We start from the raw sequence: 26,620 nt of genomic DNA on the forward strand, positions 1-26,620 counted from the left end.
TCCTAATCCAGATGCCGGCCCCCAGTCCCTCCTCCCTCTCAGTTGATACACCCACCGTCCATGTAAACTGCAGCATTCTCCCCATAAGACGCACTTTTTTTGGGGAAAAGTGTGTCTTATAGATCGAAAAATATAGTATGTCACACGTACAGTAGCGCAGGTTTTATAAGTGTTTGCGCAAATAAAGTACACAGAATGTCACATATATTTTTAAGATGCGCACACGTTAAACAGGAGGTATAGCGCAAGTAATGTCACTGTCACCACCGCCTAATAAAAAATTACACTAAATGAATGTTGTTGATATTTAGGATGCGCACACGTTAAACAGGATGTATAGCGCAAGTAATGTCGCTGTCACCACCACCTAATAAAAATTTACACTGAATGAATGTCACTGATATTTAGGATGCACACACGTTAAAACAGGAGGTATATAACTAAATAAAAATTACACTGAATTAATGTCACTGATATTTGGGTTGCACAAACATTATACAGGAGGTATAGCACAGCAAAAGATTTTGACTGAATGTCACAGATATTTTGGATACGCAAACGTTATACAGGGGATGTAGCGCAGTTAATGTAACTGTCCGCAGTGGACACTGTCTACAGAAAAAGTACACTGGATGTCACAGATATTTTTAGGCTGCGCACATGTGACACAGGAGATGTAGCACAGATAATGTCGCTGTCACCAGCGGCGAAAAAAATTAGACTGAATGTCACTGATATTTTGGATACGCAAACTTTATACAGGAGATTTAGCGCAGATAATGTAACTGTTCGCAGCGAACACCGTCTACAGAAAAAGTGCACTGGATGTCCCAGATATTTTTAGGTTGCGCACATTTTAGGCTAATTTCACACTGGCGTTTTGGTTTCCGTTTCTGAGATCCGTACTGATCAGTTTTGCCTTAATGCATTCTGAATGAATAAGGATCCGTTCAGAATGCATCAGGTTTCCTCTGTTCCACCTCCATTCCGCTCTGGAGGCAGACACCAAAACGCTGCTTGTAGCATTAAGGTGTTCGCCTGACGATGCGGAGGCAAACGGATCCGTCCTGACACACAATGTAAGTCAATGGGGACGGATTTTCACTGACACAGTATGGTACAATAGAAAACTGATCCGTCCCCCATTGAATTTCAGTGGTGTTCAAGGCAATGTTAAAGATAATACAAACGGATCCGTTCTAAACGGATGTATGCGGTTGTATTATCGGTGCGGATCCATCTGTGCAAATCCATAACGGATCCGCACCAAACGCGAGTGTGAAAGTAGCCTTAGACAGGAGATGTAGCGCAGATAATGTCGCTGTCTGCAGCGGCCAAACAAATGCAAGCTATTTAGCGCAGGTTGCACTAAAAATATATATTGCTGCCAGTAAAAAGGACTTTTCGGGTCTATAACAAGTATAAAAACTAAAATATTGCTATTTCAAGCCCTACACTATCTCTCCCTTCTGCTCTCCCTGACTAATACCCAGCCGAACATGTGTAATCAGGTGCTATATAGCACCCGGTGACGCGTTCCGACCAGCCAATCACTGTAATACCAGCAGCCAACATGGCTACAGCATTACAGTGAATGGCAGTACTTACCCTATTCGGCCGAACACCACGATGTGCCGAGCATCGCGATGCCGAATCGAACAAGTGTTTGGCCGAGCATGGTCGCCCAACACTAATAGACAAGCATATCTGTGACTAGAGGGATGGAGGCACAATATAGGCATCAAGGGCAGTAGGTTGGGCATCCTTGCTTTAGACAGTGCAGAATAAAATTGAAGAGCATTACATACCATAGTGCTCTCTGGAGCGAGGGACTATTCTCTATGCAGAGGAGAAAAGAGTTAATGAAAGCTCATTGCAATGTATCCTGGGAGATGTAGGTGCTTGATTGTCTTACATGAAGAGCTGCTGACTTCCATAGAAAGTCCTCCAGACAATGTGAGTTAAAAGAGAGAAAAAAAAGTGCAAATGACACTGGAGGGCAGAGTTTTTTTCATTGATATAGTTAAAATAATGGTGTGCATTACTGTAGAAGTTTTTTTTTTATTAAATTTGTGGGATAACCCCTTTGAGAAGCTCTACCACCATTCTATCAACAAAATGTCAATGTCTGTTGGTAGGTGGAACAGCTTGGTGTTGGGACAACTACAGCCCAGATTTGTTATATTCTTCATAATAGTAGCAATCCCATAATAAAAAAAACTGCCAGCAGAAGTTCCCAATAGAAACATTGTGATCATTTCTGCTTTTATACGGGATATTTATACCTACAGTAGTTTACCAACCTCTCTAGGAGGATGAATCACGGGAATATATAATAATTGTGAATGATTTTCCATTTTCCCCAAACATTTATATTTATAAAGGACGTTTTTTTTTGCTTTAATTCCCTCCAGCGTATGTTTACTTGTTCTGCCGGTTCAAAATCATTATTGTTGTGTTTTATTTTGCATCTGCTGCAACTAAATGTATCATCATTGCACTCATTAAAAATGAAATAGTCCATTTCTCTTGGAAAAAAAAGACAAGCTTTAGATGATGAAAGCTTAAATTATCCATCACTTGCAAAATGAATTCATATAATTTGTGGACATTATTAATGTAAATGAGACATTTCTGCTTAGATTTTTATGTTGATGGAATCATTAGATGATTGATCATGTGTGTGTAGAAAGCTGCTGTACAATTAACTTGGAGATCTGAAAATGCTTTTTGTCCCCATAGCTACAGTTTCAATTGTAATTCATCGCATCTCATTTTCTTAGGTGTCTGAATGGTAATATAAAAATATAAAATCAGTGCTCAGTATTGTAACTAACCATCCCTGCTGAATACTTCTTTTCATTAATGCCTGCTTCCACGGATAAATATCTATTTTATTCATATTAGACTGATTTCAACAGTATCCATTGGAAACAATAAAATATAATGTAGTTTGCCACCAGTAGTTTATATATTTTTTTTCTCATTCTACAAGAGGTTACATATAGCTAGGCTAGCATGACACAATAAAAAAGAATATATAATGTGTAAAAGTATTCTGAATTTTTTAAAATTAATTGCTTATTTGTGAAGGTAAAATTTTAATACCATATTTTTGCTCCATAGTATTTAGAGGAAGAAAATCGGATTTTTTTTTTCATCAGAACTCAGATCAGACTCTCATACTTAATCAGGCCGCAAATCGGACCCCCAATCTTGATCAGACCTGAGCTCATACCCCCAATCCTCGTCAGACTTCAGATCAGACCCCCATTCCTCATCATAACTTCATAAGACCTTAAATCAGACGCCAATTTCTCATTGGACTTCAAATCAGACCCGCATTCGTCATTAGACCTAAGATCAGACCCTCCTCAGATCAGACCCCCATACCTCATCATACTGCCATCAGATCTCAGATCAGACCGCCAAATCAGACTCCTATTTCTCATTAGACCTCAGATCAGACCCCCATTAGACCTCAGATTAGACCCCCATTCCTCATTAAAACTTATATCAGACCCCCATCAGACCTCAGATCAGACCCCCATCAGACAATAAAAGAACTTACATCTCCTGCTCAGCATGGTGCTGCCACTCTGCAGATTCAGCAGCTCTTTCTGCACTTACTGCTCTCTGGTCTTCTCCAGGCCAACGCTGCACTGTGACCTGAAGTCACACAGCATCAGGTCATACTGCAGGCACTACGTCCTGGCGCTGTACACAGTCAAGACAGTGCAGCATGGAGCCCAGAAAAGACCAGGAAGCGGTGAGTACAGTCAGCAACAGGAGTGCTGTATTCACTTCTCCTGTTGTCTACTGTGGACTAGTGAGCACTTCCTTAATGGGGCTGCCATCTTTAGTGAGGTAGACTCACCTGTCCGGCGATGCACAGGTAAGCCCTTACCTGTGCCTGTGCCGGGAGCCGGTTTGAAATCAAATGTAGTCACCAGGAGCAGGCAGTTCTGAGAACAGCCTGATGAAGGCCCCCGGCGGCTGTTTTCGGAACTGCCTGCTCCCGGTGACTGCATTTGATTTCAGACCGGCTCCCGACACAGGTAAGGGCCTTACCTGTGCATCGCCGGACGGGTGAATCTGCCTTACTAAAGATGGCAGCCCGCATGTGTTCCCTGGCGAACACGGCAAACTGACTATCACTGTTCACTAGTATTCGATCCATAAGATCACTGCCATTTTTCTGCTGTTTTTGGGGAAAGAAATGTCTATTATGGAGCAAAAAATACGGTATATTGGTCTTAGAAGTTTTGTTGGTCATGTTAGTCTACTTAAACTTATTTCTCTGAAGGAAGGGAAAGGCATGGTTGAAAACACCTCTGTTACTATGGTACCACTTGTCTAAAAAAAAAGGTGCCAGATGTTTTATTTTTTTATCTCTGAGAAAGAACACCTAACTTAAAAGTGTTCTCCAGGCTACAGTTTGATTACTTATCCTTTGGATAGGCCATGAGTATGAGATTGACATCCAGCACCCCACTAAACAGCTGTTTCAGGCTGCCCAGTGCCCGTAGCTATATAGGGTACAGAACTGGAGGCAGACTGCAGTGGATATGCTGAGGCACTGCAGCTCAGGTGAGGTGAATTGGAGTTGGCACTCAAAATTATACAATGTGCAGAGCCTTCTGCATCCATCCATACCTGTTAGTTTCTGATGTCATAGCATCCTCAAATAGCTGATCACGGGGGTTCTGAATTCGTCCCCTCCCCCAGTCTGCTATTGATGACCTATACAGCTTAACCCTGCCTATTTTGCTTATATGGTGTCATCATATACTCTAACAGGGTACACATTGTTCCTTTTTTATATCAGTCCCTGTCCCCAATGGAACTTACAGTCTACATTCCCAATTTCACGCACACACACTTGAGTCAATACTGATAATCACAGTATGCTTTTGGGGTTCAGGAGAAAACTGAAGTACCTGAAGGAAACCAGCGAAGAACATAGATGCATATCCTAGGCCTTTGGGCTTCAATGCTCAGTCTAAACCGGTGCTCTCTCTTCAAAATGCCATAACTGCCAGAGATACATTCACTTGCCGCTGAAGGTGGCCTTAAAGCTCTGGAATGTCTTCTGGGAGAAATATTTCCTCCGGGGACCTTTTATTATGGTGTGCCAATAGCCACATATTTTTGAAAGGCCTCCGAGTTCACCAGTTTATATGGCAGTAGTTGGCGGGATAGCAGTTCCGACAAGCCAGCGGTCAGCCGTTGGGCAAGAGGGTTATCCAGGGTCATCATCTTTTTACGCTTGAAAATTTGGGACACGGAAGCCTGCCTTTTGCCAGATGAACGCGACGATGGCATGGTGGAAGGTGGAGTGGAGGATAAATGGGAGGAGAGAGGAGAAGGAGAAGAGGCAGAACATGGAACACCGGGAGTGTTGCTTTGTGGGTTCTGACGGTGTTGCTCCCACTGGGCTCGTGATGGGAGGCAAGGTGCCTTCTTAAGACGGTTGTCCCTAGGTGAGTGTTGGGTTTACCACGACTTATGCTTTGACAGCACAGGCTGCAGATGGCAACACTATTGTCAGCAGCAGACACGTAAAAAAAAAGCCCACACTGCGGAGCCATGTGCCAGCGTCCTGGGAGCGCAAGATGTGACCGCGCATGGTGGATGGCTCGTTCCAGATACATTAGCAGTCTGCCTTTTGCCTCCTATGAACTGTAAGTTCTGATTGCTTCTCCTCCCTATTTGCTGCTCTGTCTCTCCCTCTGAACTCCCCTCCTCTTCCTCTCTTGTGGGCACCCACGTGACGTCCATCAATATGTCATCATTGTCACTTTCACCACCACTGACATTAGAGATCTCGGAGTAGGCAGCAACAGCGGGGACCAACCTCCTTGGGCAGATCTGGGTACTGTCGTCAGACTGCTGGGTGGCTACCGTTGATACCTCCTCTTCCTGATCTGATTCCAAGATTGGCTGCACATCGGTAAGGTCTTGAAATGGATGGGAAAATAATTCCTCTGACTCGAGCGGAGGGGATATGGTGGTGGTGGTGTCTTTGGGGGTGCACACAGCAGAGAGTGAAGAGGGTGCAGATAGAGAGGATGACGAGAGTGCAGAAGCGGAAAGCTGAGTGAGCAACTCAACCAAGTCTAGTGCGTCCTTTGACATAATCGCACGCACCTTCTGCAACCTGCGGGATAGCCTGCCTCTTCCTCTGCTTGTCATTTTCAAAATTACCCTATGACAAAAGTCCCTATAGAAGAGCAGTATTTGTGAAAGAAGGTATATCACACCCCTGCCTCAATCAGTTTTTTTGGGGGGGCAACTGGTATATCACACCAGTAGAAATTATTTGTTCCAATAGCGTTTGTCACTCTGTGTAGCTGCGGTAACGCAGCAAAACCGCAAACAAATGCTGCACTACCCAAATGTACTATATAGAAAGTATATTAATGGTATATAACAGCCCTGCTTCAATCACTTTTTTGGTGGGGGGCAACTGGTATATCACAACGGTAGAAATTATTTGTTCCAATAGCATTTGTCACTCTGTGTATCTGCGGTAACGCAGAAAAAAACGCAAACAAATGCTGCACTATCCAAATGCTCTATATAGAAAGTATATTATTAGTATATAACACCCCTGCTTCAATCACATTTTTGGAGGGGCAACTGGTATATCACAACAGTAGAAATTATTTGTCTGACTAGCATTTGTCACTCTGTGTAGCTGCGATAACACAGCAAAAAGGCAAACAAATGCTGCACTACCCAAATGCACTATATAAAAAGTATATTATTGGTATATATAACACCTTTGCTTCAATCACTTTTTTGGTGGGGGGCAACTGGTATATCACACCAATAGAAATTATTTGTTTCAATAGCGTTTGTCACTCTGTGTAACTGTGGTAACGCAGCAAAACCGCAAACAAATGCTTCACTACCCAAATGATCTATATAGAAAGTATATTATTGGTATATAACACCCCTGCTTTAATCACTTTTTGGGGGTGCAACTGGTATATCACACCAGTAGAAATTATTTGTTCCAATAGCGTTTGTCACTCTGTGTAGCTGCGGTTACGCAGCAAAACCGCAAACAAATGCTGCACTACCCAAATGCACTATATAGAAAGTATATTATTGGTACTTTCTATTTTAGAAAGTATATTATAAGTATATCACACCGCTCAGTAAGTCACACTTATCGATGGCACACCTATACCAGTCCTTAAAAAGACTTTTGTGGCTCTATTAGCTAGCGTTTGGTGTGCCTAACATTTTGTCCCTGCTTCACACAGCAACCTCTCCCTACACTGGCAAAACACTGAATATAAAATGGCGGCCAGATCGGTTTTATTTATAAGGTAGGAAGTATGTCCATGTGCTAAAACGTCTCAATTGGCTGTCCTGTACCATCTGATGGATGTGTCATGGGTCAAAGTTCTTCACAATGTAAAAGAATATGGTGCCGGCAGACATCGCCATATGTTCGCCCGCTCGGCGAACCACGAATGAGCAAAGTTCGCCGCAAAACGACGGCCGGGCGAACCGCAAGGCCATCTGTAACTGCTTCCACCAAATATTGATTCAGATGCTCTCTATACCTGTTTCCACAAAATACTGATTGAGGAGTGCGATATACCTGCTTCCACAAAATACTGATTGAGGGGTGCGATATACTGGCTTCCACCAACTACTGATTGAGGCTTGCGATATACCTGCTTCCACAAATACTGCTCTTTTCTAGGGACATTGGCACAGGGTCATTTTGAAAATGACAGGCAGAGGATGAGGCAGGCCATTCCTCAGCAGTGGTAGAGGTCCGGGAGGTGCACCAGGCCGGAACCTAAGTGGGAAATTGGAGAAGGTGCGTGTGCGATTACATCAAAGGACGCACCAGAGTTGGTTGAGTGGCTCACTCAGCTTTCCACTTCTGCACCTTTCTTATCCTCTGTATCTGCTCCCTCCTCACTCTCTGCTGTGTGCACCCCCATAGACACCACCACCACCATAGCTCTTCCACTCGAGTCAGAGGAATTATTTTCCCATCCATTCCCAGACCTTACGGATGCGCAGCCATTCTTGGCATCGGATGAAGAGGGGGAGGTATCAACGGCTACCACCCAGCGGTCTGACGACAGTACCCAGATCAGCCCAAGGACGGTGGTCCCTGCTGTTTCTGCCTACTCCGAGATCTCTAATGTCAGTGGTGGTGAATGTGACGATGATGACGTGTCGATGGATGTCACCCACAAGAAAGGAAGAGGAGGGGAGTTCAGAGGGAGAGACGGAGCAGCAGATAGGGAGGAGAAGGAGGAGAAGCAGGCAGAACTCTTAGTGCACAGGAGGCAAAAAGCAGACTGCTAATGTATCTGGAGCGAGCCATACACCATGCACGGTCACATCTTGCGCTCCCAGGACGCCGGCACATGGCTCCGAAGTGTGTTTTTTTTTTTTTTTTACGTGTCTGCTGCTGACAATAGTGTTGCCATCTGCAGCCTGTGCTGTCAACGCAAAGTCGCGGTAAGCCCAACACTCACCTAGGGACAACTGTCTTAAGAAGGCACCTGGCCTCTCATCACCAAGCCCAGTGGGAGCAACGCCGTCAGAACCCACAAAGCCACACTCCCAGTGCTCCACGTCCTGCCTTTCCTTCTCCTCTCACCTTCCATTTGTCCTCCACTCCACCTTCCACCATGCCATCGTCGCATTCATCTGGAAGAAGGCAGGCTTCTGTGGCCCAAATGTTCGAGAGCAAAAAGTTGATGACACCGGGTAACCCTCTTGCCCAATGGCTGACCACTGGCTTGTCGGAACTGCTAGCCCGCCAACTACTGCCATATAAACTGGTGGACTCTGAGGCCTTTAGAAAATTTGTGGCCAGTGGCACACCGCAATGGAAGGTCCCCAAAGGAGAAATTTCTCCCAGAACGGCATCATAGAGCTATATGGCCACATTCAGCGGCAAGTTAATATGTCTCTGGCACAAAGTGTGAGTGCCAAGATATATCTGACCACAAACATGTGGTCTAGCAAACATGGGCAGGGAAGGTACATAACTTTTACTGCCCACTGGGTTAATCTTCTTACGGGCGTCAACCATGTAATTCTTGGCACCCGTGTGGTAAGGCCTCCCTCTTCTTCTCCTCCTCCTTCTCCATCCTCTGTCTATTCGGCTGACTCTATCTTTTCCACTGCTACCGCCTCTTCCACTACAAGCCCCAAGCTCCCCAGAACCTATTTGACGTGCCAGGTGAGACGTTGCCAATCTGTGCTGCGGCTGATGTACCTGGAAGCTAAGAGCCACACCTGTCCTGCACTGCTTTTAGCTCTGCAGTTACAGGCTGATCAGTGGCTAACCCCGCTCAATTTGACAGTTGGTAATGTGGTGTGCGACAATGGTGCCAATCTGCTAAGCACGCTAAAACAGGGCAAAATGACACACATGCTGTGCATGGCACACGTCTTGAACTTAGTCGTGCAGCGATTTGCTGCCAAATACCCCAGGGTCCAGGACATCTTACGGCAGGCCAGAAAATTCTCTGGCCATTTTAGAAGATCCTACACGGCCATGGCCCGCCTTGCTGACCTTTTCGGGGATCCCTGGTGTTGTCCGTGGCTGGGGGTAGGAGACCGAGGGCGACATTCTCCTGGGCAATGAGGAGGAGTCATTGCACTCCACTGCTTCCAATTTAGTGCAAATGGGGGCCTTTATGCTCCAGTGTTTGAAGAGGGACCCCCGTATCAAAAGCATAAAGGGCTAGGACCAATACTGGGTGGCAACATACTTAGACCCCCAGTAGAAACACAAAATCGCAGACATGTTATCAGCATCACAGAGCGCTTTCAAAATGCATCATTTCCAGGCCTTGCTGTGAGAGATGCTGCATTCTGCTGTTGCAGGCGCTGGCAGAGGAATTTCCACCCACAGCGAAACAGGTGCGCCAGCAAGAAGAGTGCGGTTTGAAGATTTGTTGGTCACTTCAGATATGAGATCATTCTTGCAAACAACCCATCAAGAGCCACCCTCCGGATCCAGCCTCAGGTAACACTTAGACCAACAGGTGTCCGACTACATCGGGTTAACGGCCGATGTGGACGCTCTGAGAAGCGAGGAACCCCTGGACTACTGGGTGTGCAGGCTTGACCTCTGGCCAGAGCTGGCACAATTTGCCATGGAACTCTTGGATTGCTCCTTGTCGAGTGTCCTCTCCAAAAGGACGTTCAGCACAGCAGGGGGGAAGGGGGGGTCGTGACCGATAAGCGCACTCACCTAGGTTACAACAGTGTAGACTACCTCACATTTCTAAAAATTAATGAGGCATGAATCTCGGATGAATTTAAAACCTGTGACGACCACATGTAATTGAATTTCCTCATGCCAGCCCACACATGTCCGCCACCACACAGAACAAAGAATTGTCCTTGTCTTAAGTATATACAGCAGCATAAAAGGCCTTTTCTGTCAGATGAATACCTAATTTTGGGGGCCTCTACTCCAGTGGCCTACAGTAAAAATTTTATCCAGTGACCGCCTAATGTACCTCCAGACACATAATCACTAGTTCTTTCCCGTTAGGTGAATGCCTCATCTTTGGGGCCTGTTCTGGCCTACAGTAAAATTGTTATCCACTGACCGTCTAATATACAGTACAGACCAAAAGTTTGGACACACCTTCTCATTCTAAGAGTTTTCTTCATTTTCATGACTATGAAAATTGTAGATTCACACTGAAGGCATCAAAACTATGAATTAACACATGTGGAATTTTATACATAACAAAAAAGTGTGAAACAACTGAAAATATGTCATATTCTAGGTTCTTCAAAGCAGACTACCTCTTGAAGCTCATCAAGAGAATGCCAAGAGTGTGCAAAGCAGTAATCAAAGCAAAAGGTGGCTACTTTGAAGAACCTAGAATATGACATATTTTCAGTTGTTTCACACTTTTTTGTTATGTATATAATTCCACATGTGTTAATTCATAGTTTTGATGCCTTCAGTGTGAATCTACAATTTTCATAGTCATGAAAATAAAGAAAACTCTTTGAATGAGAAGGTGTGTCCAAACTTTTGGTCTGTACTGTACCTACAGCCACATAATCACTTCTTCTTTTCTGTCCAGTGAATGCATAATTTTTAGGGCCTGTACTTCAATGGCCTACAGTAAAATTATTATCCACTGACCACCTAATATATCTTCAGCCACATAATCACTTGTTCTTTTCTGTCAGGTAAACACATAATTTTTGGGGCCTCTACTCCACTGGCCTACAGAAAAATTGTTATCCACTGACGGGTACTACCAGTAAATGAAAAAAGTTCGTTTTCTGGCTCCACACCCACACCACCAATAGTAAGTTGGGAATGAAATGTTTTTTTTTTTTTTTGTTTGTTTTCACCTTGACGCTGAACGTACGGACATATTTTCACAAAATGTCCCTTCTTTCCACAACAAAAACAGACTATCTTTATATGTCCAAAGCTCTTGCCACCAGTTTCATGAGTAGCTCCTCCTAACTGCCTAGGCTCGTCACAAGGCGTAACCACAGGTGTCTCTCCACCATACGTGTAAAAGAAAGCTGACAGATTATTCAACAGTACGTCCACAGGGTGAGGAACCCTAGATCTCTCTCTCAGGCGTCTATCAAAGACATATAGCAAGGGACATAGCTGCTTCCAATGACCCAGGATTTTCATGAAAGGCCAACACGTCCTTCAGCCTCTCAGATAGCCCCTGACAGAATTGGCTACGGAAAGCAGGATCATTCCACTCCGTATCCGTAGACCATCTCCTAAATTCAGAGCAATAGGTCTCGGCCTGAGAGGTTCGATCTTGGTCATCGTAAATAAGACCCAAGACTCTAAAAAAATTAATCTACCGATTGAAGGGACTGTGATCTGGTCGACAGAGGAAAAGCTCAAGACTGGGCGTCGCCTTTAAGCAATGAGATGATCATACCCACACGTTGACTCTCATCCCCAGAAGAGTACGAATGCAGCTTAAAGTACAATTTTCACGACTCCCTGAACCAAATGAAATTGTCGCTACCTCTGGAAAATCTATCCAGGAGGGCAACCTTAGGTTCAGTGCAGGCCTGGTACCCACCACCGGAACCAGCCACCTGTGGTCTCTGGATCTGCAAGACGGTCGCGCAGAGGTCAGCTGCCTCCAAAGACAGATCCTGTAGCTGTCCGACTAGTGCAGACATAGGATCCATAGCTGCACTGATACGAAAAAAATTGCGATTTTAGGCGGTTGATAATGTCACGAATAGTGTTGAGCGCGAATATTCGAAAAGCAAATTTTTATCGCGAATATCGGCACTTCGAGAATATAAAGCTATTTTAATGTTCTGCCATGTCAACCATTTTCTCCAGTCTCAGGAAACTTATACCAGCTTGAAAAATGTAGCATCAGTGACCCACACCGGTATTATGCGCCCATTACGGGAATAATACATTGTCGATTTTCGCAATCAAGAATATAATCTTGAATTCGCGAATATATGATAAATATTCTACAAAACATTCACAAAATATCGCGAATTCGAATATTGCTCCTGCCGCTCATCACTAGTCACGAATGCAGGGGAGGGGAGGGACACAGAACTAGGCCTCAAGGCTAGGGAGAGGGAAAAGGTCACCTCCTAGAAACCCCCTAAACCTGGCACTGACTCCTGTCAGTATGTATAGACCCTGAAGGTGGTAAAATGCATACACTGGAGCCTAGACCCTAGGAGCCCTGAAATGCCCTAGGTAGTGGCAGAGAATGAGACAACTGGTTCCTTCCCAGGTGAACAAACCAGCATCTCCCTGAGGCCTAGTAACAACAAACACAGGGAAACAACAAAATACAAAGAGCACTACAACTTATCTTATAGAAAATGGATAAGCAGAAACACAGGTAAGGTCCCCAAACCAACTCTTCCAAATCCAAGCAGAGAATATCAACCTCATGGTATGAAGTGTGAGACCAAACTAAGTAAGGAATGCAGTAATGACCACAGGCTGCACCTGACAAGAGGTGTGGTCATTAAAGGGAACCTGTCACCGGGATTTTGTGTATAGAGCTGAGGACATGGGTTTCTAGATGGCCGCTAGCACATCTGCAATACCCACTCCCCATAGCTCTGTGTGCTTTTATTGTGTAAAAAAAACCTATTTGATACATATGCAAATTAACCTGAGATGAGTCCTGTATGTGAGATGAGTCAGGGACAGGACTCGTCTCAGGTTAATTTGCATATGTATCAAATCGATTTTTTTACACAATAAAAGCACACAGAGCTATGGGGACTGGGTATTGTGGATGTGCTAGCGTCCATCTAGCAACCCATGTCCTTAGCTCTATACACAAAATCCCGGTGACAGGTTCCCTTTAAGAAACCACAACACTGAGAATCAAGAGACTGTCAGTTAACCTCACGTGCAGTCAGTCTCTCCGATCTTCTAACCTCTGTCACAGAAGGTACCGTGACACTATTATATCTTATATGTCTCACATCAGTACACTGCTCTCTCTCCCTTTCTCTCACACACACACACACACTGCATATATTACACAGTATTATAGATGCAAAATGTAAAGATACTGATATGTGAGTTACGAGCTGTAATTAATACCTCATATCTCACATGCCAATACACTGCTGTATATACTATACACCTGTACACACTGCATCTATTATACCTTTTTTGTGTGCCAGTGCAGTTTTGTAATCCCAGTCTGGCCCTGATGACACACAATATAACATATAGCAAGCATAGTTAATGAAGGAAAGGGAGAGGCCCAGAATGGTTATTGGGATGTGCTTTAAATGGGGCATGTGGGCCCAATTTAAATTCTTGCGATTGGTCCCAGTGATTTCTATGTATGCCCCTGTTAGTCACCGTGTCTTGTTTCACCCCACAATGCAGCAAGTCACAAAATGTATTAAAGGGCTTCCCTCAGCAGATTTGTACCTATGAAACTGGCTGACCTGCTGCATGTGCGCTTGGCAGCTGAAGGCATCTGTGTTGGTCCCATTAAACCTATGATGGTTGGTAAGAGTCAAATGATCATTATTTACCAGGGACCCCAACCAATTTCTCTCCATCCTTGATATCCACTCGACCTTCTTAAGCCTTCACTGCATCGTACCTAGTATGTTCACATTTGTTTGTCCTACCAGCGCTTTATCAGTAAGAATTTACATTATCTGTATAAATTGTGCGGTACTATTACCCCGAGGCACCATGCTTTTTTAGTCAGCTTAAGATTTACACAAGGCAATTCTTCATTTTTGATAAACTTCTGAAGGCTCCCACAGTAGCCGCTTAAGGTTCATTAAAATGTAATTAATTAATGATTTGCTGCTGAATAGCTGCTGACTGTGGGTTTCTTTTCACTTGTCCAACAGCGTGAGTCACAGTTGCCAAGCCGACACTGAAACTATTTGCAGACTGTAGCACCTATTGATGGGTTTCTCAATCTGCAGTCATTTGCATAGAAAATATGCTGCATTTGTGTTTGTGCTGCGGATACCAACACAGCCGCTAATGACTTGCTACTAGTGGTCATTTTTATCTAACATTCATGTAATCTACGTTAATACTATGCAAATTTAGCTTTGACGTTCAGCTTTGTGTAATGATTTAGACTCTTATGTGACTAATTGCACACCACACGGCCAACAATTAACGATTCCTTCGTTTTCTGTTGCTTGAGCTGTTTTTTTTTTTCTTTGTTTTTTTTGTTGCTATTATCTTTATTTTTGTGCTTTGAAATGTAAATGAGGTGTTATGCAGAGACCTTCTCCCCAATTGTAGCTTTCACTGAATTAGTACAAAGAATTCATGTAAAATAAAAGTAATTTGAAGGAAATAAAGTGTTTTAATACGTTGTTAGTGCTGGTCGAGCATCAAAGTGCTTGGGTGTTCGGGTGCTCGGGTCAAACACCTCGGGATGCTCGGGTGCTCTACCGAGCACAATGGAAGTCAATGGGAGAACCTGAGCATTAAACCAGGCACCTCCTGCTCTGATGAGGGGAGGGTGTCTGGTTCATAGGAAAAGGTCAGAAATTTATAGAAACACCACTGAAATGATTCAGGAACAGCATGGGGAGGATGTCTGGATGCGTCTTGGACTTCCAGGTCGCTGCTGGGAACGGAGTTGTTAGAGTAGTAAGCCACTTTTACAGACTGACAATAATATGTACAAAACCAAAGATAAAATCGATTTTAGAGGAAACATTGTTAGGAAACATTCTTTCCTGTATATTTACTTGTATATAAAGTACAAGTGCTGCCAAACATTACAAGGAAGAGGCACTCCGATACAACCTGTATATCACATAAAGGAGGGCCTCATTCACATTGTGGTACAATTGTTCAGGTAGTGGGACTCCTACACTCATAAAGCCTATGCACAAAGTGAAAGGGCTGCCAAACATTACAAGGAACGGGCACTCCAATACACTCTTTATTACACATAATGGAGGGCATCATACACACCCTTGAAAAATTATGATTGATGGCCTGCTGGTGACCCTCTAAACCCTTAGGGGCGAGGGCAGGGGCATTGCTAGGTTAAAACATTTGGGGCCTGGGCCCCTGATGTTTTGTCCCAGGCCCCGAATGTCCTACCTGCAAGTTAGATACAACTGTATCGCCATCCTCAGGACCACAATACAATTGAATCTAATGCCCTTCAAGAGCTGAAGGACCTGTGGTTACATCCCAGTCCATGTGATCAGTTTAAAGTGCAGTAGCTGAAAAGGACCTGCGATAATGTCACCATCATGTGACCAGTGCAGGAGAGGATGGCTCAGCAGTGAAGAGAAGTCCTGGGAAGAAGCTGTGGTGAGGTCTGTACATGAGGAGAGGTAAGTGAAGGGCTAGATTACTCAGTGTGAGAGGAAGAGCAATGTTGGGAGTTGTAGTTATTTAACTGGGACTGTATGTTAGGGCTGAAGGGAGGTAAGTTATTTACATGGGACAGTGGGGTGAAGTAATGTTAATAACATGGGACTGAAAGTTGGAGGTGGGTGGGGCAGGGTGATGTTATTTACATGGGACTGAAAGTTGAGGGGGTGTTATTATTTACATGAGAATACATGTTGGAGGTGGCTAGGGCACGGTGATGTTATTTACATGGGACTATATGTTGAAGGCAGCTGTAGGAGGGAGTGAAATTATTTACATGGGACTGAATGTAAAGGGGTAATGTTATTTACATGGGACTGCATGTTGGATGTGGCTGGGGAGGGGGTGATTTTATTTATATAGGACAGTATGTTGAAGGTGTCTGGCGGAGTGATGTTATTTACATAGGACAGAATATTAAAAGGGTGATGGGACTGTATGTTGACGGTGGCCGGTTGGGGAGGGGGTGATGTTCTTTACATGGGACTGTATGTTGAAGGCGGCCGAGGAGGAGGTGATATTATTTACGTGGGACTGTATATTGCAGGGGACAGGAGAGATGGTGTGATGTTATTTACATGGGACTGTATTTTGGAGGGGGCTGTAGATAGAGAGGGATGTTATTTACATGGGACTGTATATTAGAGGGGGCTGGAGAAATGGTGTGATGGTATTTACATGGGACTCTATGGCAGAGGGAGGAAAATAATGTTATTTACATGGGACTATATGGTGGAGGTGCTGAGGAATTATAATTTCTGAGGACACTAAAAGGAGGAATATAACTACAGGGGGCACTGCAAGGGGCATTATAAATACTGGGGGCGCTTAAGGGCGAGAATTATAACAGTAGAGGGTGGTATAAAAACTGGGGTACTTAAGGGTGAGCATTATAATAGTAGGGGGCGATATAAATACTGGGGGCACTGTGGGGGCATTTTAAATCCAGGGTACATTAGGCGTTCTTATTACTACTGGGGGCTTTATAGGTGGGATCCGCATTATTTCTACTAAGAGCACTATGCGGTGCCTTACTGAGGGGTCTGTAGAGAGCTTTATTACCACTGGGTGAACAGTAGGGGGTCCTTATTTTTACTGGGGCTCTGTAAGGGCATTATTAATACTGGAGGGCTCTTCTATGAATGGGGACACTCTTGGGGAGCACTATCACTGTTGGGGGCATTGTAGGGGGCAGTATCACTAATGAGGGCATTCTAGAAGGGAATTACTATTGGCGGGACTATGAGGAGCACTATTACTATGGGGAAAATTATCTGAATGGCACTTATTTTTCTTCAGGATAGTATTTGGGGGTACAGAAAAGTGAGGAACCTAAGATGTGCATGTGTCACACTCTGCAGAGACGAGGCAACTGAGAGAAGTAGAAGTCTTCAGTTCTAGTGTCTGCAGGAGTTGGGAGGGGGGTGTCAGCGATTGGTCGACTTAGAGATTTGGGCCATATGCATTGGGGCTTGGGCCACGGATCTTTTGAGACCCTAGCAACGCCCCTGGGCGAGGGCCTACTGCTGATCTGACCATCTAAAACATTAGGGGTGAGGGTCTGCTGCTGAGCTGACCATCTAAAACATTAGGAGCTAGGGCCTGCTGCTCTGAGCTGACCATCTAAAAATTTTTGTGGGTGAGGGCCTGCTGCCGAACTGACTGTCTAAAAACTTTTGTGAGCGAGGGCATGCTGACTAGCTGACCATCTAAAAATTTAGGGGTGAGGGTCTGCTGCTGAGCTGACCCTCAAAAACATTATGGTTGAGGGCCTGCTGGTGACCCTCAAAAACATTATGGGTGAGGGCCTGCTGGTGACCCTCTAAAACATTATGGGTGAGGGCCCTCTGCTGAGCTGACCCTCTAAAATATTAGGAGCGAGGGCAGCCTAATAAGCATGTTGATATGATGGAGGAGGAGGATGAAAAAAGGGAGATTGAACCATATACCCTTTTTAGTGGTGGAAGGGGTGCATGGGAGTACAGTGTATTCAATACACCATAAAAGCCACATTTAGAGTGTCTTTATGTTCAGCTTTATGTTATTAGAGTCAACCGGTCAGCATTTTCAGTTGACAGGTGGATGCTGGGTGGGGGACACAGTCACATGACCCTGTGACGTTAGAAGGTCCTTTCGGTGAATGCGGTTCATACACCACCATAATGAGAGGCAGAGGAGTGAGACAGGGATGTGATTATGTTGCTAGAGATATAAAATTTAACTGTTGGCCAGTACAGACCCCAAAAATTATCCAATAGGAATTCACCTGACAGCAAAGAACTTTGGATTCTGTGGCTGGAGGTACATTAGGTGGTCACAGGATAAATATATAACGGGAAACCGAATGTCCGGCTGCTTATCAGCACTTCGATCGCCCCTCCCCGGCCGACCACCTCCTCTTTGGTCACCAATCAAGCTTTTTAGTTCATCAATATTTAATATCCTGTTCATCTTTGCATGTATATGAATATGTCCCTACATAAATAGGTTTGATACATATTTCCGTATTTTTTGTATTTTTTATATTTTATATATTTTTTTTATATTTTCACATTGTATACTTCTCTTATATGGAAATAATAAATTTTTAATTTTTAATCCAATCAAGATTAATGCAGCACATGAATACTACTAAAAACCTAAAAAACGCATTGAAGACGCATGGATACCGCAGTTACGTTTTTGTTATCAACCAAGCGTTAACTTTGTGTTGAAAGCAGGATCCGAGTCCATGTTTTGAGAAAGGCTCACAGTCCCAATCAATTCCATCTGAATGCCAAGAAGCATATAAAAGGACACAACAGCATGCTCACTGTTCTGACCACTGAAGAAGGGGTAGTGTGACCCAGAAACATGTTTGGCAAGGGACATCTATTTGGCATTTTAATCCAACACCAAGTACGCTATTATTTGGATACACGAACGGACTTGTTGTCAGAAAACGACTCCGAAGGATAGGTATCGTCTGGTCCGGACACTAGGACCCAGTACCTTCCGACAGTCAGGAAAAACACACAGCTGATCTGAGGATAACCCAGTCTAGGCCAAGTTGGATGCCACTGTGAGGCCCACAGACCACGTGTATGCCGCGTAGGTCTCATTGAGGCACCGACTGTAATAATTTCCGACAAGCTACGTGAACTGGTAAAGTATCGATCCCAGTTTATCTTGTGTAGCGAACTAATACTTACACAATAGGTGATGTTAAGGGAGTAAGTATAAAACCGGCACTGGACTGTACTTCTTCCTTATTATTAACCATACATAAATTGAGTGAATACTGCTGATTTGAATCAAACAACTACTGACATTTGGGTGTAGTGTTTTCTAGACTAAGGCTACTTTCACACTAGCGTTTTTCTTTTCCGGCATAGAGTTCCGTCACAGGGGCTCTATACCGGAAAATAACTGATCAGTTTTATCCCCATGCATTCTGAATGGAGAGTAATCCATTCAGGATACATCAGGATGTCTTCAGTTCAGTCGTTTTGACTGATCAGGCAAAAGATAAAATCGCAGCACATCAATACCCACTTGTTGCATGTGAAGAGCGGAAGCTGACTGGAAAGGCGACAACCATGTTGCAGCTGGCATTCCACTTCTGCCCTCTGCTTCTCACAAAGCCTGGCCAACATGTGGAACGTGGAGTTTCAGCGCATGCTTGCGTCGCACAACAGTCAGCGAGCTGGCAATTGCAAGCACTGCTGCAGCATTGCCAGACCGGTGGAAGCGGAAATGGGCACACATGCGGCGCACCTTCACCAGTAGCTGAGGCAAATTGGGGTAGTTTTTGAGAAACCGCTGAACCACTAGGTTGAACACATGGGCTAGGCATGGTATGTGTGTGAGTTTGCCGAGCTCCAAAGCTGCCACCAAGTTACGGTTATTATCAGACACAACCATGCCTGGTTGTAGGTTGAGTGGCGAGAGTCACAGCTCAGTCTGGTCCCTTATCTCCTGCCACAGCTCTGCGGCAATGTGCTGTTTGTCACCTAAGCAGATCAGTTTGAGCACGGCCTGTTGCCGCTTCCCCACTGCAGTGCTAAACTGCTTACAGCTACTGACTTATGTCTGACTGGTGCTGCAAGATGATAATTCAGAGGTGGAGGAGGAGAAGGGGGGGGGGGGGTTGCAGCCACTAACGTAGGTGGTGGCAGAAACCCTTATGGAAGTAGGGCCCGCAATCCTTAGTGTCGGTAGCACTTTTGCCATTCCAGAGTACAACTCGCTCCCGGCCTCCACAACATTCACCCAGTGTGCCATCAGGGAAATGTAGCATCCATGGCCAAAAGCACTTGACCTTCCCAATAACTGCGTGGATCAGGGCATGGGTGATGTTACGGGACACATGCTCATGTAAGGTTGGGACTGCATACCATGAGAAATATTGGCGGCTGGGGACAGAGTAACGCGGGACGGCTACCGCCATCAGACCTCAGTGTCCGCAAACATAAATTGCAACATTTCCAGGGCCTGCAGTTTGGAAAGGTGCGCATTTAGTGCTACGGCATGTGGGTGGGTGTCTGGGTATTTGTGCTTTTTCGTTCAAAGGTCTGGGGTATAGACATCTGTACGCTGCGCTGGGATACAGAAGTGGCTGTGCTAGCTGATGGTGCTTGCGAAGGTCCAGGTGCATGCTGGGAGGCATCCGGGCATGCGTCTTCGACAGGGGATTGGCCAGCACGTAACACAGGGAAAGAGGAGGCAGTGGTGTGACCTGCAGACATTGATTATGGACCCAGGCATTCGGCCCACCTATTAGAATGCTTTGATACCATGTGGCGGATCATGCTGGTGGTGCTAAGGTTGCTAGTGTTCATGCTTCTGCTCTTTTTGGTATGGCACAGGTTGCAAATGACAATTCTTTTATTTCCTACACTGAATGTCATAGATAATATTAGGATGTGCAACTGTTATACAGGAAATATAGCGCAAGTAATGTTGCTTTCACCACCGCATAATATAAAATTACACTGAATGAATGTCACTGATATTTAGGATGCACACACATTAAACAGGAGGTATAGCGCAAGTAATGTCACTGTCACCAGCGCCTAATAAAAAATGACACTAAATGAATATCACTGATATTTAGGATGGGCAAACGTTATACAGGAGATGTAGCGCAGGTAATGTCGCTGCCACCAGCAGCAAAAAAATCAGCGGACACAGTCTACAGAAAAAGTACATTAGATGTCAGATATTTTTAGGCTGCGCACACGTGACACTGGAGATGTAGCGCAGATAATGTCGCTGTCACCAGCGGCGAAAAAAAATTACACTGAATGTCAGTAATATTTTGCATGTGCTAACATTATACTGGAGATGTAGGGCAGGTAATGTCGCTGCTACCAGCAGCAAAAAAATTTGACTGAATGACACTTATATTTCGGATACGCAAACGTTATACAGGGGATGTAGAGCAGGTAATGTAACTGTCCGCAGCGGACACTGTCTACGGAAAAAGTACACTGGATGTCACAGATATTTTTAGACTGTCCACATGTTAGACAGGAGATGTAGCGCAGAACATGTCGCTGTCTGCAGCGGCCAAACAATTGCAAGCTATTTAGCGCAACCTGCGCTATATATTGCTGCCAGATACAACTATAGTCCTTAAAAGGACTTTTGGGTCTCTAACAAGTTTTAGCAATTTAGCGCAGGTTGCGCTTAAACTATATATTGCTGCCACACACAATAGTTCTTAAAAGGACTTTTGGGTCTATAACAAGTATAAAACTAAAATATTGCTATTTCACTCCCTACACTATGTTCTCCCTTCTGCTCTCCATCTCTCCCTGACTAATACTGAGCTGAACACGTGTCATCGGATGCCCAGCCAAACACTAATGCCAGCAGCCAACATGGCTATGGCATTACAGTGAATCGCAGTACTTACCTGCAAACTAGAGCACACGCACTAGAGCACACTAGAGCACACGCGGTATTCAGCCAAACACCACCATGTGCCGAGCACCGCAATGCTCGAGCCGAACTAGTGTTCAGCCAAGCATGCTCGCCTAACACTATATGTTGTGTTATGTCCTTTTAGATGCATGAAAGATTGTTTTTAAAGGAACAGTGCAGAAATAGGACGTACATTGTGATATGCCTAGTGAAGGGCTTGAGGGAGCTGAACATGACACAGGTTCCTACACAGCCCTTTCTCTCTGCTCTGTAGCATCCAAACACTACAGCGGTCACTCAGAGCAGAGAAGATAGGCTGTGAATCAACTCAATGCAGAATCTGTCAGAATAAATCTTTATATTAGCACTACTCCTGATGAAAAACCTGCACAAAAAGCTATTTTGATTCTGCTCTTTTGCCCCTATCTAGTGCTGTCAGCAGCTAGTGCAGTACCCCAGAGGACTCCTGTAAAGGGTTAGCTACTGCTAAAAAAGGTTATTCCAATATTATTGAGTTAAATGTTGTGATTAATGTTGAGAATCTGAATTTCAGGATAAATTTGATTTGCTGCTGAATTTAGTTGTGTTTCGTGGTAGCGAATCGATTCCACCTGGAAAAAAAAATCCCCAAAAAATGTAAATAAGAAAAAAAATCATAATTGCTCCATTGCTCACAATAAGCCGAAATGATATAACAAAAACAAAGACCGGTGCACACTGCGGTCTTACTTACCCTCGTACTGGTGTAAAATTTAGAGATTAGCCAACATATCCTGCTTGGAGGACATGTCTGAGCCCGAGCACCGCGCCAAGGTTTCTCAAGTAGCTCAGGACCTAACACTAAACCTACCTGGGCCGTATGGGCAATACCAGGAGCCAGTGGGCAAATTACAGGAGCGCAAGATTCGACTCACAGTCAATCTCCCAGTAACCTCCAGCATGTGACCATGCATACAGTGGGAGGAGGGAGAGAGCCCTGAGCCCCACCAAAGACTGGCTGATATAGCCAGTACGAGGGTTAGTAACACCGCAGTGTGCATCTGTCTTTGTTTTTGTTATATTATTTTTACTGTTTATCACATCCACACATTTGCTATCCTGTGTAGGATGTCCATTGTGGTATTTGCTGCAGGCATCCTCCATTGTATGCATTTTTGCTGAGGATTGCCATTAGCAGCGGACCACAAGTGCAGGATCTGCCCCCCCCCCCCCCCCCCCTCCGGTATAAATGCACCACTGCATATGGGGTTGAGCTCTTCCTGCCTTTTAATACCACATCAATCTGTAGTTTGTATATGGAATTTTTTGGAGGCGTATAAACTCCTAGTCTGAATGTGCCTTTATTTCCATCCACAGGTAGCATTCTGGTACACATGAGAGGCCCAGGCTATATCATTTAGTCTTGGGTGGGGCTCGGAGCTCTCTCCCTCTTCCTACTCTATGCATGGTCACATGCTGGAGGTTACTGGGAGATTGACTATGAGTCGGATCTTGCGCTCCTGTAATTTGCCCACTGGCTCCTGGTATTGCCCATACGGCCCAGGTAGGTTTAGCGTTAGGTCCCTAACTACTTGAGAAACCTTGGCGCGGTGCTCGGGCTCAGACATGTCCTCCAAGCAGGATATATTGGCTAATCTTTCAATTTAACACCAGTACGAGGGTTAGTAAGACCACATAGTGCACCAGTCTTTGTTTTTGTTATATTATTTTTACTGTTTATCACATCCACACATTTGCCATCCTGTGTAGGATGTTCATTGTAGTACTTGTGGTCCGCTGCGGGCATCCTCCATTGTATGCATTTTGGCTGGGGATTGCTATTAGCAGTGGACTGCAAGTGCAGGCTCTGCCCCCCTGGTATAGATGCACCACTGCATATGGGGTTGAGCTCTTCCTGCTTTTTAATACCACATCAATCTGTAGTTTGTATACTCACAATAGGCCGGCAATCTTCAATGAAGATCTCGGTCAAAATTCCTTGTGCAGTGACGTATCTCGGGCCGCCTGAGAGTATGCGCCAGATCTTCAAGCAAGATAGCGTTGGCCAGATCATCGGGAGCAAATGGAGCAGGTAAGTATGATTTATTTATTTTAATTTTTGACCGTGTTATGTACATCAGATGCTGCGATCATGTATCATGTATGAGAGGGTTGCAATGACGGGGACGGCAATTGCACCTACTACTTACATGATGCGCTTCTTGATTAAGTAATTTGTCACATAGCAATTTGTGGAATTTATCGAAACCGCTAAATGGAATTTTTCAATACTTTGCTTATCTCTAGTTGAGATGAAATGTTGTGATTTATGTATGTATGTGTGTTTTATGTACACATGATAGCAATGTATGGGCAAGCAAACAGTTAATATTGGCAGACTGTTTAGGTTACCAAGGTGATGGACTAAGCTTGCCCCTAGTTAGTGAGTCTAGTCTGCAGAACTACAGGAAGGATGTGTGTGCATGAGTTCCTGCAGACCAGGCCCAAGTCCATAGAACTGCAACTCTGAGACTAGAGCTGCCAAATAAGTAACTCTACTATCAGAGTACCCCTGAAAGAGACTAGATATTATAGAAGGTCTAGAATTAACAAGGCTATAAGGTATTCACTCATTTATGGCATAAGATACTTTACTGCTTTGGAAATTATTATTTACTCTGGCACCTACGACACTTTGAGACCGACTGAGCTTCTGTTTCTAAAATTTGCAGCCCTCAGCATGGGAACTGCAGAAGGAGATAAGAAGAAACCAATTGCTGCCTGTAGTTCTCTGACGAAGGAGCCCGTAAGGCCCCGAAACGCGTAGGAGGTTTTTTGTCCCACGGAGGCTATGGTATCTCTAGAGGTGACGTCACCGAAGCGGTTTCCAGGACAACCAAAGTAACAAGCTACCTCGCACCGCGCGTGCTTCCGGCCGGGGCAGCGCTCGTGCTAGAAGGTGAGCTAGGAGGACGCGCTTATTTGAAAAGATACAAACGAAGTGAAGAAAGAAGATTCAAGTCCCTACAAAAGAAGGAAGGCGAACACCACTAATACAAAGAGGCAATCCAGGCAGAAGCTTTTCAGGTACAGGTCACATTATTTTACATAGGTGCCTTTATGCCCTCAGTTGCAGCAGATTTACCGACACCTTCCCACACAGATAGTCCGCGGACATATCATCCTGCCTGTGTATTTTTCCCCCTTTTCTTCCTTCAGTGCCATCAACCTGTTCAGTTTATCTATTCAGCAGGCAGTAGCTGTTCATATTGTAATTCCAGCGCTGATGTCCAACATCACCCACGGGTGATATATTTGCCTGTAGTTCTGTTGAGTGACTACAAAGTAAACAGAGAGAACCAGGGAGCACTACTACTGCCATCATTGTTGGTGCCTATAGGAGAGGATTATATTGTGTCAAATCATTAAAGAAAGTCTTTATTGCAGGCTGGTTATTGACTCCACCATTCAATTGCTGGCCTACTGCATCTATGATCCTTCCTTGCACCCTGCCAAACTGTTTACAATAAAGAGCACCCCAACTACCAGAAAGCAGGAGCCCCAAGACCAAGGTGTGCCCCAAGGGTAGAGAGGATGTACCTTCAAGTCACTGCACAGCCCTAGTGAGCGCCAAAGTGGTGATTGCCACCATGAACTTAAAGTACAGCCACTCCCATCAGCCAAAACGACCACTCCCATCCTCCACGCACTCCCCGGTGGTCTCTGCAGCACTGGACTTATGTCAAAACTGCTAACAAGCTGCTATGTCCTTCAGGACCTATAGAAAGTTACGTGATATACCATATGGGCACTATCATATTATTTATGATAATAATAATTATCTACCATATTTTATCTTTGTTGCAGAAAAACAGCCTCCACATAAGACAGCAACTTGTTTATGCCTTTTTTTTTGACTGTGGTTTTAGGATATGTTCACACAGGGCATATATGTTGCAGGTCTGCTGTTAAAAATATATATTACATTTTTGTTGCAGCAGTAAGATGGATAAGCTTTTAATATAAATCTCATACACACGTCGTGAAAAATATCTCTGCAGGAATCTGACGCAGATTGTAAATGTCAGTTTATGCCTGGGGTGAAATGCACGGAAAATATGCAGCAAATTCCATGACAATATCCAGATGTCACTCATGCAGATTTTGCCACTTGTTTTTCTCCACTGCTTTTTACATCCCATGTGAACATATCCTAAGGAAAGAAAAAGCAAATCCATTGAGATCAGTTGGACACACATTATATAGTATGGAAGAAAGAGAACTAAGATAAAATAAATGGGTCTAGACTTTGAAGACCTTATCGTCCTGAAAGGCTGTGGTCACCTTTGGGGGCATTGTTTTTGTAGTTTTGCATTGTACTCATTTTGGACTAAAAAATACTCTTTCATTCCCAGCAGTTCCTGTACTACAGGGTTAATTGAGAGTGTATGTGCAGACAATCAGTTTCTATTTGCCCTGAGAACCTCATCCAGTAGAGATGCTTGCTCAGACTTTTGCCCAACTCTTGACAACTCATAAATACTCATTACAGCTCAACTTTTGTAACACTGATAAGAATATGGCTTACCTACCTTCAGCAGATCACAGATAAGAGATTCACATGAGCAGTCAGATGACGGGATTTATTGTAAACACTGAATCCTGCTTCCCTGCAAATACACAGATTACAACATTATACTGGGAAAGTGGTTAAAAATTTATAAATAGAGACCAACTGAAAAAAATGATTTTAGCCCAAAATCAACAGAAAGCAAAAATAATAAATAAAAAATTTTTAGACTTTTTATATCCACTGTACAGGATGGAAACAAACCGGAGGGATTGATTTAT

Source organism: Bufo gargarizans, chromosome 8, assembly GCF_014858855.1.
Source record: "Bufo gargarizans isolate SCDJY-AF-19 chromosome 8, ASM1485885v1, whole genome shotgun sequence".
In the NCBI taxonomy this organism is placed as follows: Eukaryota; Metazoa; Chordata; class Amphibia; order Anura; family Bufonidae; genus Bufo; species Bufo gargarizans.